This window comes from Micromys minutus, assembly GCF_963924665.1.
Source record: "Micromys minutus genome assembly, chromosome: 11".
Lineage (NCBI taxonomy): Eukaryota > Metazoa > Chordata > Mammalia > Rodentia > Muridae > Micromys > Micromys minutus.
The window spans coordinates 18,228,476-18,241,173 of NC_137980.1; positions in this window are offsets into that span (position 1 = coordinate 18,228,476).

The window sequence follows — 12,698 nt, forward strand, 5'->3', positions numbered from 1 at the left end:
CCTTCCCCGTTATTTAGCAAATAGGTCTACTTAGCACGCCCCATGTTACTCATCCTCCAGGTCAAAGCTCCCTTCTCAAGGTACCTGAAGGACGTTCTGTGTCCTATACACCAGGTAACATACACAATTAGTGTTCTGGGACAGTGTAATGTTTCGTGGAATCCCAGACAATCAAGATCTCTACTAATCTTGGCAGAGAACAGAAGATAACCATGAGGCAAGACCGAGGTATCTTGAAGGTCCTGCCAAACAAGAGCAGAGTTTCTTGCAGTAATTAGGGAAAACAAACAAACGAACAAACAAAAAGCAAGTTTCATGTCAATAGCTATAGACCAAAAGGGGCTCTGTCCCTAACATTTCTTCAGTTGGAGGAAATGTAAGCCTCCTCTCCAGTCCTAAAGGCAACTCCAGCTACAATTCCACCAAATTTTACCCTAGGTAACAAATGGACTTATCAGTCCTTACAGATCGGTGAGTGAGAAGTGACAGGAACATCGGTGGCCCTACGAACAGCAATAAGAGAAACTCTGTACCCAGCGTGGACAGTGACTCCTCATAGATGCTTAGTGGGAGGGATTTTATCATAAAGGGATATGCAGTCCTCTCTTCATCCTACTTTGATGTCTAGTTTGGTGGCCAAAACTGTCTTATGCCTAGGACTCATAAAAATCAAATCAAATCAAACCCAGGTAACACAGGAGGAAGGAGACAGACAGAGAGCTGTGGACAGCCATGCCACCCACTGACCTGCCCTCCAGTGCATAGCACAGGTGGGCCACAGATACCTACTCACTGCCGTATCACTCAGCATAGATAAAGGATGTCATACCAACCACGTGGCCAGCCCGCAGTGGGAGCCATCACAATGTGCAAGTATGTGGCAGTCAGATGACTGAGAGAGAGAGAAGGTGAAGCTTGAATATTATGGAGAGAGAGGGAACTGGAGACTCGAGGATGGAGAGGAGTAGCCTGTTGTGAGAGTCCTACCACATGAAGTCATGCTGAGGACTCAGTTGGAGCCAACACTGAGGGCCTTGTCTGAGTTCGAGGCTGTACACATGAATGTTCCTTATCAGGAACCAGCCACTTGGGTCCAAGTGGATGTCCAGGGGCTGTATATAACCGGCTCCACCCCTGACTGGATGAGACACTCTGGAGAGCTTGTTCCATCTTTTACCAGTGGCAGCACTCGGAAGAGTGGCCTTGCACCTTTCCTAAGCAACACAGTGGAGCTGACCTTGGTGGTAGGATGTGGGTGAGCTAGGCCTAAGGGCATGAGGATGGGAGAGCTGACCCCACTATTTGTCTGCCAGTGATGGCAAGGTCACACACATATGATGATGATGATGAGTGTGTGTGTGTGTGTGTGTGTCCGTGTCCCAGTACCTCTCACCTCTGGCAGTCAGGAAGGCTAAGCACAGGGTCATGAGCTCGGGAGAGCTAGCCCTGCCCCTCACCCACTGCAGTACTCAGGAGGGCAGACCCTGAGCTGGCCCTCAGGGTGAACACTTGGGAGAACTGGCCCTGCCATCATCTTCCATGAGGTATCCTGGATGCAGGAATGATGCCTTTCGCACTTGTCCCTCACACCTGCTAGTGGTATATAGATAAGCTATTGATTTGTGCAAATTGATTCTGTATCCTGCTACATTACTGAATTAGTCTACCATTTCTAAAAGGGTTCTTTCTCTTTCTTCCTTCCTTCCTTCCTTTTTTTTTTTTTTTTTTTTTTTTTTTTTTTGGTAAAACATTATCCAAAATTAGGCATAGTTTGACTTCTGTCTCTATTTGTATCCCATTAACTTCCTTCTCTTACCTTACTGCTCCAGCTAGTTCCTTGAGTACAATGTGGAGGATGTGTGGGGATACTTCAATAGAATTGCTCCAAGCTTTTCTTCATTAGGAGGATGCTATCTGTGGGATTATTATATTTAGCTATTTAGCTTTTATTCTATGTATGAATGTTCCTTCTACCTTACACTATCTAGGACTTTTATCATGAAGTCATGGTAGACTAGCTAAAAGGGTTTTTTGGCATCTATCAAGATGACCATGTGATCTTTGTATTTAAGTTTCATTATGTGGTTTATTACATTTATTGACTTAAATGCATTGAACCATCATTGCATTTGAGGATAAAGCCGAATTGGTTATGGTGGAATAATGTTTTTGATGTATATCTGTATTCTTTCTGTTTCCAAGTATTTTACTGAGCATTTTTGAGTGTATATCCATCAGGGACTTTGGCTTGTAGGGTTTTCTGTTTGCTTGCTTGTTTTTGTTTGTTTGTTGTTACTGTTGCTTTTCCTGCAACTGAATGGAATGTGTATTGTTTGAAGTTTGGGTGGAATAATTTGTAGATATCAGATGATTGATGCACAATGCCAATTAATTCTAATGTTTATCTATTTATTTTTTGTTCAGATAATCTGTCTATTGGAAAAATGATATATTGATATTACCTAATACCACTGTGTTGGTGTTTATCTGTATTTGTACTGGCTGATTTTGTGTCAACTTGACACAAGCTGGAGTTATCACAGAGAAAGAAGCCTTGGTTGAGGAAATGCCTCCATGAGATCCAGCTGTAAGGCATTTTCTCAACTAGTGATCAAGGGAGTGGGGCCCAGCCCATTGTGGGTGGTGCCATCCCTGGGCTGGTAGACCTGGGTTCTATAAGAAAGTAAGCTGAGCAAGCCAGGGGAAGCAAGCCAGTAAGTGACATCCCTCCATGTCCTCTGCATCAGCTCCTGCTTTCTGACCTGCTTGTGTTCCAGTCCTGACTTCCTTTGGTGATAAACAACATGTGGAAGTGTAAGCTGAATAAAGCCTTTCCTCCCCAACTTGCTTCTTGGTCATGATGTTTTGTGCAGGAATAGAAACCCTGACTAAGACAGTTTCTTTAAATCCATTTTTTAATGAAATTGAGTGTCCCAGAGGTTGGTGTATATGTGTTTAGAATAGTAATGTCTTCTTGGTTAGCTGTTCCCTTGATCAACATGAAGTGTCTATCTTTATCTCTAGTCAGTTTTAATTTGAAGTCTGTTTTGTCAGATAATAGAACATCGATACCTGCTTGTTTCCTGGTGCCATTTGATTGGAGTACTTTTGTCCACTCTTTTATTCTAAGGCTGTGCCTATCTTTAAAGCTAAGATGTGCTTCTTGTAGGCAACAAATACATAGATTTGCTTCTTGATCCGTTCAGTCAGCCTGTGACTTTTGATTGGAGAATTAAGGTTACAACTATTTAAAATTATTAGTAAAATGTGCATGTTAATTGTGGTCATTGTGTTGCTGCCTTTTGGTATTGATTGTGTACTCAGTGGTACTTCATGTTTCAACAATATTCGTTAGTTATTTCTTTCCAAATTATCCAGGCTATGCTCATTCTTCTGTTCCAGACAAAATATTGCTTGCTGTACTTTCTTTATGTCTGGTTGTTGAACTAAAAATGTTTTAGTCTGTTTACATCATGGAAAGTTTTTCCTTTTCTTTCAATTATAAAAGATAGTTTTGCTGGGTATAATAGTCTAACCTGGCTACCATAGTCTTTTAGGAGTTTGAAGGTTTGTTCCAGGTTCTTTTGTCCTTCAGTGTTTCCATAGAGAAATCAGTTCTTATTCTGTTGGGTTTCTCTTTATATGTGACTTTTGTTTTTTTCTCTTCAAGTTTTTCATATGCTTTCTTTGTTTTGTATGCTTAGTATTTTAACTATGATATACTGTGGAAATTTTTTTTCTGGTCATGTCATTTTGTGTTCTATGTGTTTCTTATATGCATGGGCATGCCTTTCCTTAGTTTGTGGAAGTTTTTCTATCATTTTCTTGAAGATCTAACCTAGGATTCTTTTCCTTCGTCTATGTGCATAATTGGAATGTTTTTTTTCCCATGGTGCTCACATTTCCTGCATGGTTCTTATCTGTTTAAAATGTTTCTGTTTCTTGGTTATTTGGTTTAGATCTTCTACTTTATCACTAAGTTCTGATAGTCTATTTTCTGCTTGATTCATTCTACTTGTCAGGTTTTTTTTTTTTTTTTTTTTTTTTTTTTGAGTTTTCTAGTTGAGCTATCAAGTTTTTCAACGTGATCCTCATTTCCGTTTGAGTCCTCAATAATGACCCCTTCTCCTGATTGAATTCTGTTTTCAAGTCTTGGGTTGTCTTCATCATTTCTGTGAGTTTTGTGTTTGTTTTCTTGGGTGTCATTCAGGTGTTTATCCTCCTTAATTTCATTATTTCTTTGTGCCTTCTCTAAACTCACTGAATTCATTGATCAGATTTATGACTGTTCTTTTAAATTCTGTGTCCTGGGGCTCATTTAGGCAATTCTCACTGATAAACATTTCTATAGGACAGGTAGATATTGGAGAGAAGTTACCAGCTTGTTCTTTTATTTATTTATTTATTTTGGTATTCTTAAAAGGAAATCTGGGCATATGGATCTATTTTGTTGCTTCTAAGTCTGGTATGGACAGAGAAATTTGGAACAGAAGAGAAGATGTGTGGGTAGGTTGGGCCTAGAGATGTTGGACCTAGAAAATGTCTTGGATGAGATAAAGTCAGGTAGACAGTGGAAACTTGGCTGGTATACCAGATGTGCCTTCTGGTCCAAGCCCAGAGTGTAGAGGTATGTCTGATAGGATGTAAGGGCTGGATATGGTGTGGGAGGAGCCTTGGTTTGGGGGGGATAGGTAGACAGGGTTCTGGCAATAGCATAAGAATCAAGCTGGAGATGCCATACTAGGGTGGGGTACTGAATGTGGGACCCATGGTAACCTGGCAAGCTGGAGAGGGTGAATAGATAATGAGGGTTAGGGATACCCGGTGGAATCGACCTTAGAGAAGGATATAGGAGATCAAGTTGGGTGGAAATGTTGGGTGCTGACACTTGGGGCACAGTTCCTTTTGGGAAAGGCTTGGTGGAAGGTTTAGAACGTGTGTCCATGCTTTTGCTGCTGCAGTTTCCTTCCTCAAAGGAAGCTAACCCATACTTCTACCCTGGAGTTCCAAGCTATGAACTAGAGTTGGTCTGCAAAGTAGATGAGAAGAGATGATGTCTATTACTGTGACCCAAATTAGGTCGCTGGTCACCAGACCTGTGTGTTTTCCTAAAGAAATGTTACTAAACTATCTGTATATTTCATTCCTGCATATAGGTTGAATCCCCTGAGTATTGAAATCTGAAATGTGAAGTGCTCCAAAGTTAAACAATCTATACCCAACTTCATATAATAAATCATAGACTAAAAGCACATTAATAAATTGTATATCATCACCCACAGACTAGGTATGCAATATACAGGCATAAAATAGGAATATTGTTCAGATTTATATTATATGAGTTTTTTGGCCGGTAATGAGGCTAAGGTTATAAAAAGGGGCGTGGTAGGGCCTGTTGCAGTGGGGTGGAAAAAAAATAAAAATTATTCAGGGTCAGGCTTGAAGAATGTATCTAAAAATTAAGGGTGTAAGAGGTTCTAGCACTTTCTCAGGATGCAAGAAATTGCAGAGTAGAGAGAGCCAAGAATATTACAAATTGAGTTAAATTCTGCTTATATTATTCAACTATCTCAAGTAAATAGTGGGATTCACTGTGTTCACCCATGACAGGGTGCTTTTTGTAAAGATAAGTCTGTGTTTATATTGGTTGATATGGGTCCCTGGAAGTTTACAGTTGCCTGCCTTGGATTTGCTCAGAGATGTCTACTCTAAGCTGGGTTCTGGCTTAAGCTCTCTTTATCCAGTCTTTAATTCTCCAACGCAAGCTATCTCACACTCAACTGTTACAGCTACACTGCTACTTCTCTTAAAATATGCCATGTTGGAAATCAAGAAAAATGCTCTGTAAAGGAGATCTTAGGCAAGGAGCTGCCAGCTGCATTGGCAAAATGACTGCAAGTGTGTCATGGCTTTTCCTTCAGGTTCTTTCACAAGAGCTCAATCAACGTGTCAGCTGGGTACAGTCATTCCAAAGCTTGGGTGGGAGGAGACACTTCTATGTGTGTGTTGCTGCTAGAGTTCAGGTTCTCTTTGATAAGTGTCTGAGGCTTGTTTCTCATCAGCTGCTTGCAGAAGGCTTTCTTTGATCCCTCGCCATGTGAGTCTTTCATGGGGCATTACATAACAGAACTCTGGTGCCATCAGAGAGCGCAAGCAGCACTGACAGTGACATAGCACCGGTAAGAAGAAGCCAGCCTTTGAAAGTGGCATGCTTATACGTTTGCGTTAATTCACCCAGGAGACAGACCCTTTGGGCAGGTTCTACTCACGTGCCATGGAGGGCATATTCAAGGACGGGAACATTCGCCTCAATGTGGGTATTCTGAACAATCTGCCTTGCTGCATGCTCTGGCACCCGTAATACCTGTAATTCCAGGACTCAGGAGGTTGAAGAAGAAAGCTCATGAGTTTGAGGCTATCCTGGGCTAAATAGTGAGTTCCAGCCTGGCAATGGATATACAGGAAGACTAGTGTTAAACAAAACAAAACAAAACAAAAAAAAAAAACAGAACAAAACAAAAAAGCAGAAAGAGTCCAATTACTCTTAGCACGAAGACTTTGGTACTACATTCCTTACAATGCATTCGTAGTGATGAATAACTGTCGCCAATCGTTGATTATAAGAAACTGATAGACAATAAATGATCGGCTATCAGGTTTCATTTTATAAAAATAATACTAGTTATCAGGCTCTTGAGTGAATTGCTCTTGGTTATACCTCACTATTACAAAGGCCAAAGAGTGTGATTACTCTTCAGACATGTCCAATGCTTTCAGTATTTTTAGTATAAACATTATTTTGTTGGACCTATATGCTTTATGTACGTAGAAGTCAATATTGACTGTTTCTTCTATGACTTTTCTATCTGTCAACATACAGCATGCAACAGCCTCTCCAAATAATCCACACATTAAATCATAGATTTAGATTGTGGAAATCTATCAGTTTGTTTCTAAAAAGGAAAATAATTCTCATCTCTATTTTCTTATGAGAAAAGGTATCAAAATTTTGATTCTTTATCATCATCGTCCAGAAAAACAATGGTTCTCATATTTTCTAATATATTTTCTATATTGTTTTAAACATTGTAGCTTCTGCATATGGCATATGCACACATATGCAGGTGGCTAGGAGGGAACTGCTTTGCCCCAGTTCTGAAACATTCTTGTCCAGTTTTATCAGTGTGACATGCCTTCCAACTCCTCCCTTTTCCCAGGAGAGATGCATAAACTGGCCATAAACAATTCTCAATTACTTATGTGCAGAGGCCGCCCATCAGAAGCATAAATAATGTTTTCTCCAATCCACATGCTTGTTCAGGGAGAGTCTGGAAAGAGTGAATGGATTTATTTGGTAGGTCCAATCGGTGCTCCTTTTAAAGTCTCTGATTACAGAATGGGATTCTTTTGGTAGCAGAAATAAGCTGGTTTTTTTCCAAATATTGGTTTTTCTCACAGGAAAAATCTGGCACTGAGCTAGGGTTATATCTCTGTGTTTAAGTGTCTGTTTAACAGAAGACCCTGTGTTTGGATCCCAGCACCACAAAGTCGGGGTGCTTTATGTGATAACTGAAGTTTCCTGACATATTTCTAAGTCTTAGTCAAATATTCTCAATATGATTAAAGAAATCAAGAATATCTTTTGTTGGGCTCCTTCGAATGCTACTGGGAAGTTTTTGTTGTTGCTGTTGGGTTTCCTCTGTTTGTTTTGGTCTCATAGACATCTTGGGTGGGGGTAGTCAGAAGTGCATATTAAATTCATAGAGGATAAAATGGCGATTTGAAGGGTAAAGTTCATGACCTAATATATATGGCTTTTCTTTCTCCTGTAGAACCAGTCAGGCAGTAACTAGTCAGAGGGAGAAGTCCCAAATGACCACTGGAGAATGCTACTGGGGAGATCTAAGACTGGAAGCACCCAGGTCAGTCCTATGAGGCTGTGTCTCTCCCCTCTATTCAACATGGTTGTGACCCTTATTGCTGAAGAAGACATTTTAAATAAAACAACAGAAAAACCCTGGGACTGGGTCGATACCTGCATCAGTTTCTTCCCACCCTGCAGGCTCTGACAGGACACATTCTACTGCTCACTTGTAAGTCCCCAAATAAGGAACTTTGTAGAGAAAATTCACAAGGTGCTTGGGTAATACCAGAACTTTGTTTCTTTTGTTTTTAAAGTTATGTGTATGAATGTTGTCCCACATAGATGTATGTGCACCACATGCGAGCCTGGTGCCCGAGGAGGTTAGAAGAGAGCATTGGTTTTCTTGAAACCAGAGTTACACATGGTTTTGAGCCACCACGTGGATTTGGCAAACTGAAGGTCGGTACTGTACAAGAGCAGCAAGCGCTCCAAATCATTAAGCCCTCTCAACAGCCCCGTTTACTTATTTCTAAAACAATATGTCACTGACAGATTTTTAAATAGTATGTAGTATTGTGGGGTTCAGAAAAGAATGTTTCAGATGTCTCCACGGCTTTTATATGTCCTCTAGTCTCTTCTCTGTTTCTCTCCTAAAGGACAGTAAAGTACACGCTTGATCTGCAGAGTTCTCACCAGCTTTGGCCTGTCAGAGCCTTTTCCTTCAAAAGGTCTTAACTTGGCAGTACTGAGAGCTTCAAAAGACAGGAGCTTCAAAATGGGGTTTAGTCACCGTTCCTACCCCTAGGGAAACCCAGTCCCCTCTCCCTTACTACCTCTGATTTGGGGCAAGTTGCTTAACTTGTCTTAGCCCCTTTCCTCATCTGCAAAGTCACGTGATACGCTTTACGGTGTACCTCACGATGGTGTCGTAAGATGTGTGTAAAGTAACTGACAGGTCAGTCGGTGCTCAGTACATCTGTAGCTGTATCTTAGAACTTCTACAATCTAGCCATTCGACCTTTAAACAAGCAGTGTTTGCACTCTTTGCCTCAATTTCTTCAAGATAGCCTATGCAGAGCCAGAGGGATAAGCTGGTTTATTTCCAGGTTCAAGTGCAACCCTGTTGGGCAGAGCCTAGAGTTTTGAGCGAACACGTTTTGATTTGACAAAGAAACAAACAAACCCTCGGCCTAAGAAAGTGGGGCTTTAGAACTTGGTCAGAAAGGATCTAGCTTCTTGGGAAGCGGTCGTTTGGAAGTCTGCAAATATGCTAACATGATCGTTCCTGAGGAATTGTGGGAGAAGGACAAAGGGACAGAGAGGTCTGGCTGATTTCATCTCCACTCTAATCTTTAAAACACAACTAAGGTGAAAGGATAGCTCTGAGTGGGTCAAAGACATAACAGCTGTGGTTGGCACATCTGCACAGTTGACAGTAGGAGGCTGAGAAGTCCTCAGAAATCTGGATTGTAGCCATGTAGACAATGTTAAGATTGTCCCGGGACCCTTCAGCCTACATCCAAGGCAGATAAAGGCACCTCAGATGACATTCTGAATCATTTGAAAGGGATTCAAACAGACGGACAATTGTCTACTCCGTTTACCAGAGGGAGTTAAGTGCTCCTAGCTAAAGCCGGCCAGCCTTTCTCCTACCTGGCGGGACTTGGGGAAAGGTGGGTTTCACCGTTAGCCAATAGGAGATGGAAACAAGTTCAAACAGTCTCATCCTGTTACTTTCTTTATCACGCTGAAATCTGACTCGCAGGCATCCTCTCACAGATGTGCAAATCTATGTTGCAATGGAGAGTTGGATGGTTGCCTTCGCTGTTACCTGAAGAAATGTACAAGTGGAATTATTTAAACTGTTATTTTCTTCATCAGTTTCCCCCCACATTTTCTTAAAGTATTTGATGATTTAAAAAAAAAGTCACTTAGAATGCTTGTGAAAACTACAAAGGAATTCCTTTCTCCAACCTCTAACCCCAGGTGCTGAATTAGGATTTCTTGAGGGAGGAGAGATAATTCCTTATTTTTAGGTGCTCTCTTCAGATCCAATCTTTGTAACATGACTGAGGGTTATTCAAGCTACAGTGACAAAGAGCCACCAGAAACTCAATAGAAACACTCCAGAAAAAAGCCTCCGCCTCCTCTATCTTCACCCTCTCTCAAAGACTCAAATTACACACAGTCAAATCATGTCTTAATATGGGAAGAGAGGGAGAGATTGCTCCTTTTCTATATCAGTCTCAGGCCAGGATGGTCCTGTATCTCTTACATCTTTACTTGAATAAAAAAACATTAGTTGATATTTCCAAACCGATCACGTAAACCACTATTTCTTTCAGACTCAGGACACGTGATTGCCACACAGAACCCTGTCCTTAAAAAGGTCAAATGCAGGGATATATATTAGTGTATCTATAAGTATATTTGTTTCAGAACAAATGGAAAAATGAACCTTCATTATTTGGAGACATTGCTTAAAACAAAACAAAACCTTCCCCAACCCTTTTGGTTGGACATGGCCAGGATTCAGTGTAAAGCTGTGATAGCCAAACCTTGATTAGAAGTACATTGTTTAGACTCCCCACCATCACTAATTCTATCTTCTTCTATCTCTTGCAGACACATCTTAGTTTTCGAGCTAATGGTGCCTACAGCCATGCTCAGGTAGAAGTGGGTCATGTTGAAGTTGGCAGGTCTTGGGCTGGGGTTTGCTCAATAGCAGTGTGTGTGTGTGTGTGTGTGTGTGTGTGTGTGTGTGTGTGTGTGTGTGTAAGGCATTGGGTCTGATCCCTCCAGCTAGAAGAGAGAGAGAGAGAAGGGAGAGCAGGGCTTGGTGTAGCCAAAGACACTCTGGAGGAGCAGATGTTTACTGTGAATAGTCCTCTTCCCAGAGGCCGGATGGACAGAGCTAAGGACAGGCTTGAGTCACCTTCATTTTATAACAAAATACCCAATGGTTTTGGCGCACACAATCAGTGTGTCAGACCTAGAAAAATAATGAGCTGGATGTCCAGAGACAGATAAGCAAAAAGACTCTCTAGGAAATGAGTTCTTAATTTCCAACAAGTCTTTGTTGTAAGAAACCCTTTTACTATTAATAAAACTGTGAAGAGTGAGCCTTCTGACAGGCCCTCCTACTATGAGGACACCCTATCATCACAAGTGTGGATGAAGACATGTTCCAGTCATGACCATCCTAAAAACAAACAAACAAACAAAAAACCGTGAAAGCCTTGGGGAGCATCAGGCAAGCAGAATGAGATATGGGGAACGACAGAATGACCTGGTTAGCCATTGCTAGTCTCAGTCAGGTCAGAAGGGTAGCCCTCCTAAAAGAATGTCTGTGAGTAGTTCAAACACAATCTTTTATTTGTGCGAATGACTGTATTATAATTGCCACAGCCCTTCCTGGCTGTGTAATTAGACTGTCCAGCTCATTTCTCCAGTTATCGAGGAGATGCCCTTCTCTGCCATTCTGGGTGTTGTAATACTAGGCCCATTATTATATTATTGTGTGGTCGTAGGAAGGGATATGGTTGAGACAAGATGTTATTTAAGGCTAGTCTCTGACTCCATTAAATATCCAAGAAAGACTTTGAACTCCTGATCCTCTTGTTTCTACCTCTACAGTGCTTTGGTTACATGCATGTAACACCATGCCTAGCTTAATGTTAGGTCCATTAAAAGGCTTCTCTTGAGAGATCTTTTCCTGCTGCTGGCTTTTGATCCTTATCATTAGTAGATGTCAGTATAGTGAGGTTGACCTAATAACACAAAGAGAAGATGACAGACACAGCCATGAAGGGTTGGCAGCAGTGAAGGTGGTTGTCATAGCAAAAGAGCAGCTGAAGAGCTCCAGAGAGCAACTGAGTCAGGAAGCACAGTTGGCAGAGACAAAGAAGGCTGCGAACTGCCGAAGATAAGACACTCTAGGCTCTGGTCACTTAAAGAGCTCCTGGAAACTGTAATGTCTTAAGGGTCAAGTGTCCTGTATCCTAACCCCAGAAGACACAATGATAGTGCTGTCAAAGGTAAAGGATTTCTTACCCTACCGTGTAAATGCTAGTCTGGAACTCTAACTCCTGTAAACACTGCCTCATGTTAGCTGCTGTCTCTACTCACCGCTGCTGGAAAGCAGGCGTTGAGAGAGCCAGCTGCTCCTGCAACAACTGCTGGTTAACATCCAGCATTATATGCCTCCAACCAGAGTGCCTAAAGCTGTAACTCTGACTTCTAAAGACTAGTGCAATGGGCCTCTAACTCTCAGGACTTGATGGTTTAAACCTCTGGGTTTGCAAGTTGAGCCCCTATGCCTCAGGCAATAAAGGGCTCAGGACTGCCTACATTGAAAAGCTCTATGTCAACTTATGATTTGTATCTGGGTAGAGCAAAAAGATGCCTATAGCTGGTAACAGTTTGCCCTCTAAGTGGTAGGATTATCAAGTATCTAGATCGCAGTGACTAAGTCATGGGGTGCCACTTTCGGTCATGATCAGTATCCATCTCTCAGAAGAAGTTCAGTGTCTGTGAGGCAGAGTGGATTGTTAATGACATATCTCACCTTCCTTTTGCCTGGGTCTCTTCTGTATGCACAAGCTTGCCAATCTCACATGTACGGTGTGTGACGATGAAACCCTTCACTAATATCCATGCTATCACCACACTGTGTGGCAGCCCTGTCTTGAACTTCACTGCTTGCAGAGCTGTGAGCCCAAATGTATCTATAATGTAGGCTTTATTGATTTTTCTGCAAGTGAAAACAATTTTTGTAAACAACTGATTATAGGGAACAATCTATGGTGATCTCAGAGAGAGGAGAGATCATATC